Source organism: Limulus polyphemus, unplaced genomic scaffold, assembly GCF_000517525.1.
Source record: "Limulus polyphemus unplaced genomic scaffold, Limulus_polyphemus-2.1.2 Scaffold417, whole genome shotgun sequence".
NCBI lineage: Eukaryota > Metazoa > Arthropoda > Merostomata > Xiphosura > Limulidae > Limulus > Limulus polyphemus.
In genome coordinates this window covers 186,128-192,147 of record NW_013666027.1, presented here as the reverse complement: position 1 = coordinate 192,147, position 6,020 = coordinate 186,128, and the positions used below count along the sequence as shown (strand labels likewise).

The 6,020-nt window shown below is 33.6% G+C and overlaps 1 long non-coding RNA gene across 1 annotated transcript in view; it reads left to right on the top strand.

The window, feature by feature from the left end:
* The first annotated feature begins 1,812 nt into the window (after positions 1–1,812).
* LOC111085475 overlaps positions 1,813–6,020 on the top strand; it is a 7,514-nt gene continuing 3,306 nt past the window's right edge. Inside the window, exon 1 of the long non-coding RNA XR_002610310.1 lies at positions 1,813–2,018. This is a non-coding gene — a long non-coding RNA (uncharacterized LOC111085475). The remainder of the gene's footprint in view (positions 2,019–6,020) is intronic.

Genomic DNA, 6,020 nt, shown 5'->3' with positions numbered 1-6,020 from the left:
TATAACAATCACAGTTATAGTTTTCGAAGTTTATAGCACACTGACTATAGCAAACTAATAACAGATACTGTTTTGGCGCGTCGCGATGATTATATTTATAGGCGTTTACGTACACACAAATATATTGTTGATTCTTACTCTCGAGAATCTTCTACAACTTTGAAGAATAGGCAGGGTTTCGCGATACATATTTAACAGTATAAGCTATGTATGTTTCTAAATATAAATTTAATCTAAACAAACGTCGATATTAAAATAAATATATAATAACAAATCCGTCACAACACATGCACACAAAAGTGGATTATCATTATAGTTAGATTACAAACTGGGGGTACCTGTCAAGGAAATAAAAATTGTATAATGGCCGATGGTAGATAATGTAGATAATGTCCCCCCTTTCTTCTTTCTTTTGTTATTAAATCTCTAATGACCTCATTAAATGTTAATGCCCCCCAGTGACCTAGTAGTTAATCATAAGGCTTATAGCGCTACAAACCGGGTTTCGATACCCGTAGTGTGCACACCACAGATAGCCCATTTTGTAGTATTGTGCTTAACAGTAAAAAACAACAAATAAACACATGCTAAATGCATAACCCTGATTTGTAGATTATTATATATGTGCCAATTCAATGTAATCCTTTCCCAGACTTAGATTTCCGGCTACGTGAGTAAAATTAGATGCCAAAAAGTAAAATCCAAAATAAATTTTGAGAGGCTTAATTTAGAATAATATTTATCTCCTTTACATTATTCTCTTGGTTGAGTAAAGAATATTATTCTTTCAAAAGCTTTGTGTTTGTTTTCCGTTTTCCAGTAATATGGATACGTTCTTCATAGCTCCTTAAATTTAAGTAGCTTGTCAAATAAGAACAATGTTACATCAGTTAAACTAATGAAATGTGATTTCTTAGCTCACATCAGAAGAATAAATATCACTAGTCCTTCACCAGTACACAATAAAGAAGAACATTCACTATTCTCTTACAGACAATACTGTAGAAAAGTTTATTACATTCCACCATCGGCTTCACAAAATGCACACAGGAAATGATAAGGTTTAACTGCCATAAAACTTCTCTCAAATTTAAATGAAAGAAAATTCCAAGACATACCGTTTTTTTTTTTGTTTTTTTTTTGTTGTTTTGTTTTATAAACTTTAATCCTTTTAAATACACGTTACAACAGAAGTATTATAGGCATTAAGTGAAAAACATAAAGCGTATGTTTTTGTGTTTTTTCCATAATCGATAACATATACAAACACATATAAATACGCTTTAGGAATCACTTCACAGAGTTGGTTATAAAAAGTTGGAAGATATGTTTGATTTTGACCTGATGGATCTGTTAACAGATATGTTTAATATTTAGTTCCTGAAGTATCAAACATTTGTTTTGTAGTGGAATAATTACGTAATCAGATAAAATTAATGTTACACTAGAATGATATATTACACTTTCTGTTGAAAGAAAAACAGCTTTTATGAGTTTTATGCAATAAGTTATGAATATATCAGTTTTGCCAGTGAAGCTATCTTTTGTTTCATTTGTTTCCAAAAACGCGTTATATGAATATTATAGAAACTGGATCTATTCTGCATAAGAGCATAAAGACGTTTAGCTCGTTGCAATCCAGCTCGGAGAGATAGAATGATTGGTGGAACATGAAGCGCCTCGTGCTAAACAGAGACAATAGAGCTAATAGCTCTTGGGAATTATTCACGCTTTCACAACGTAAACAAACAACTTTGACTCTAGTCCTGGGATTCTACGTGGCCTTCCTGGTAAGTCTCTTGCTGGGGAAACAGCTATGTTCAAGCGGAATGTAGACACTTTTCTTCTTATTCTCAATATCATCTTCAAGTTATCTGTTCTGCCGAATGTTGCCTGAAGACGACTTTCACATTACTTGTCATGTGCAAACTGCAGAGCAAGTTAACGTTCGTTCTTCATGTTTCAAAGGAGATTTGATATAGTAACCACCACATGGATTACGTGGTATATTGGGCAGGGTGAGTATACACTCATAATATTAACTTTTCCTGTATAGTTATGTGTTTTGAAGAGCAAACTGCAGCACACGTAAACGTTCGTTCTTCATGTTTCAAAATTGGGATATTATAGCCACCACATGAATTTTGTGATATATTCGGTAGGCTGAATATACACTCATGACATTTATTTTTTTTTTATTTATAAGTTTCGAAGAGACTTTCCCCATGCTTAAAAAAGATGGTACATTACCCTTTTATTTAATTTCCCCAGTACTTTCTCAGATATTTAGAAGCAGTCTAATGTATAAGTTAAATCGATAAGAATAACTAAAACGAGTCATGGTGAAGAATATTATAAAAAACTGAAGAAAAAAATTAATAAAATATTCGACTTTTTACTAATTTTAATATATTTTATTTATTGACTTTTTTTTTACAGAAAGGCGCAGGTAAAGCTCTGATTCCGGGTTTGAATCCGTGTGATAACCAAAATATTTCCCCTCTTTAAGCTGTGAGTGCATTATGAGAGTGAATGTCAATCCCTTAGCGTAGGTGGTGGGTTGTAGGATGTTGCTGACTAGCTGCCCTACCAGTGGTCAATAGTTCAAAATTTGAAACAACGGTAGATAGCGTCAATGGATTTGTCTTAGATATTAAATGGAAGTTCTTGTTCTGAACATTGTAATTATTGTATTTTTTTATTTTTGTGCTAAAACATTTAACATATACATAACTAAAAACCAAACGCAATAATAGACTATGGATGAAAATACATGTTCATAAAAATGTATTTAAACGTTGAAAGAGTCATTTCTGGACATGCAGTTGGACAATCCTTAACGCAAAAATGTCTGCATCCCTTGAATATCATTATTCTCTGAACAATACGCATTTTATATAACTATACAAACAATGTTAAGACAGGGACCCCTGATATTCTATTATATATATTGTCATTGAAGTTAGACATGAAGTTAGGGTTTAATTAAATCGCTTTCCCAGTACATCATTTAAGATTTGAGACGCTTGTATATATATAATAATGTCCATATTTGTATAGGCATTACTCACATAGGTCAATATTTTACAACTATTAATGGAAAACAGTTTTACATATGGTGATTCAATGTAATCCCTTCTTAGTCTTAGGTTTTGTCTTGGTACCAGCAAGTGAAATCCAAATTAATCTTTGAGAGGCTTAACTGGGACTAAATTTTTCTTCCTCGTATTATTCTCTTGGGTGAGTAAAATATTTTAATGACTAGCGAGTGAAATCCGTAAATACTTATGTTACTGTTTCTGAGTTGCTTAGTTTTATGAGTTTTTCAAGTGAAGGAAAAAAAATTATATATAAGGTGATTAGTAAGTAAAATCCGCTAAGGACCTCAGCGTAGATGTTATTTTATTACTTAACTGCGTAGAAAGCCAGGAAGGATTAGAGTGATGAAAAATAAAAGAAGATCGGATTTCTACATCTAGATGGGAATTATTAAAAAGTGTATTTTTATATCTTACATTAAGTCAGATGAAAAACTTACCCGAGTTTATGATTAGAGAAGGAAGGGGGGGGGGGAGTTCAACTTTTTATCTAAGGTTTCTCCTCTAATTGCGCTGTCCACATTTTAGGTTTAACCCCCGACTTGGTTTATATGAAAACTATATAATATATATTGATCATACGTTAAAGTTTTGAATCATATAAACAATTTATCATATTTTTCATTAGGCATGCATCATAGATACTCTTAGAAGAATCAGTGAATAATGGATGTTAGGTGATTGTAAATTTAATGTTATAAAATAGTATATCTCATATCTCAGAAAATATCTATAGCTTCATACATCGATGATCATTTTAGCTTCTAGTGAAGAATACCTGTGTTAAACGATTAGGTTAGAAGTTGTTGTTGTTGTTGTTTTTCTGCGTTACGACTTTAATCCCAATTAGTGGGGGTCAGCCGTTTATTCTGGTGGCCCAGTCGGTAACCGTATAGGAGGAGCGACCACTCTGAGATTGGGAGCAGAGAGCCTTAACCACTAGGCCATGCCAGGCTCTAGGTTAAAAGTGATTTTATTAAAACGCTCTTTTATTGTATTGAGTGGATGTGAGGGTTCGTCTCTTACTTTAGTGTATAGCTAAAGGCATGGTTATCTGAAACAAAGCCACTTAAAGCCTTCCAATCAAGTATTCGTAATGCGTAGAGCATGATACATGTTTATACAGTGGTTTCGTATATGAAATTGTATAAATATTATATTGTTTCATTGTTTTATCATATTCATATACATACATATGAAGAAAAACATTATGGTGAGGCTTTATCTTAAAACAAACTTAAATTTTATACGTGTATCCATATCTAAAAAATAAAAAACAAATGTTTCTTTCTCTATTTCTATCTATTTGGATGTCTGTATACACATGTACAGATACGTAGACGTTAGGGTGTTTTTAACAATCCTTATTTATTATTATTATTTGAAAATTATATAAATGAGGAATTTTGTCTTAACCGTTTTGGACGAAAAAACAGGGTAATTTAACTTTTCTTCATTAATTTATTAAGGATCTAAGTAGAAACATATTTGAGTCTATGTTTCTGCTTGCATTAATTTATAAATTACTTTATGATTAAAATTATGCTTTATTTATTTTAAATTAAGGCGAAATCAAAACAATCAATATGATGTAGATGAACAGTAATGTTTTCTTTGTTTGTTGAATTTCGTGCAAAGCTACTCTAGCGCTACCTGTGCTAACCGTTTCTAGTTTTGAAGTGATAGACTAGAGGAAATCTGACTAGTCGACACCACCTACCGCCAACTCTTGGGCTACTCTTTTACCAACGAATAGTGGGATTGACCGTCACATTATAACGCCCCCACGGCTGAAAGGGCGAGCATGTTTGGTGGGATGCGGATTCGAACCCGCGACCCTCAGATTGTGAGTCGAGCGCCTTGTCCACCTGGCCATGCCGGGCTTGTGTATAAATATAAACACTCAATGATAGTATTTGAATAACTGTTATTTTTTATTTTTTATTTTTTTTCCTGGGAACGTTTGGAATTATGAATACACGAGAAAATCAATAAGAAAAGGGTAAAAAATGTTCTTGAAAATGTCCCGACTTTTGGGTTAATATATATAAATATTCTTGTGTTTTATCAGAATGTTTATAATAGTTGGCGTTGTTTCAGTCAGATATATATATATATACCAAAGATCTTCACGTGCTGGTATTTCTGTATGCCTGTTTTCCGCCATGTAAATAGTCATTATATACAATAAACTGGTATTGAAGTACTGATCTCTTCCAATGTCCCCCAGTCGCACAGCGGTATGTCTGCGGACGTACAACCCGTGGTGGGCAGAGCACAGATCGCCCATCGTGTAGCTTTGTGCTTAATTACAAACAAACAAACAAAATCTTTTACAAAACCCTTACAAGTATTAGTATTTGTTTGCCTATTTTCCACTATCTCAAACTATCACAGAACACGTTTGAAGCAATCACAAAAAAATAGAGATGCCTAATGGTAATCTGCGTGTCGCGGGCTTGAATCCCATCACCGAGCATGCTCGCTCTTTCAGCCGATGGAGCGTTATAATGTAATGCTCAATACCACTGTTCGATTAGAGTATCCCAAGAGTTAGCGATGGGCGGTGTTGAATGCTTGTCTTCCCTCTAATCTCTCACTTCTGAATTAGGGAAGGCTGGCGCAAATAGCTCTCGAGTAGTTTTGCGCGAAATTCGACAACAAACAAAAATACAGAGATAATTTGATAACGTTTCAAAACTATTAATGGCTGGAGACGGCTTGAATGGGTAATGAAGAAAAACTTTAATACAACAGCAAATGTACAACGTTTCGACAAGGTTTTGTCATCATCAGGTACACATACATCGACAAAACCTTGTCGAAACGTTGTACATTTGCTGTTGTATTAAAGTTTTTCTTCATTACCCATTCAAGTCGTCTCCAGCCATTATTAGTCTCAAAGTGGGTTCCTCGTCATCG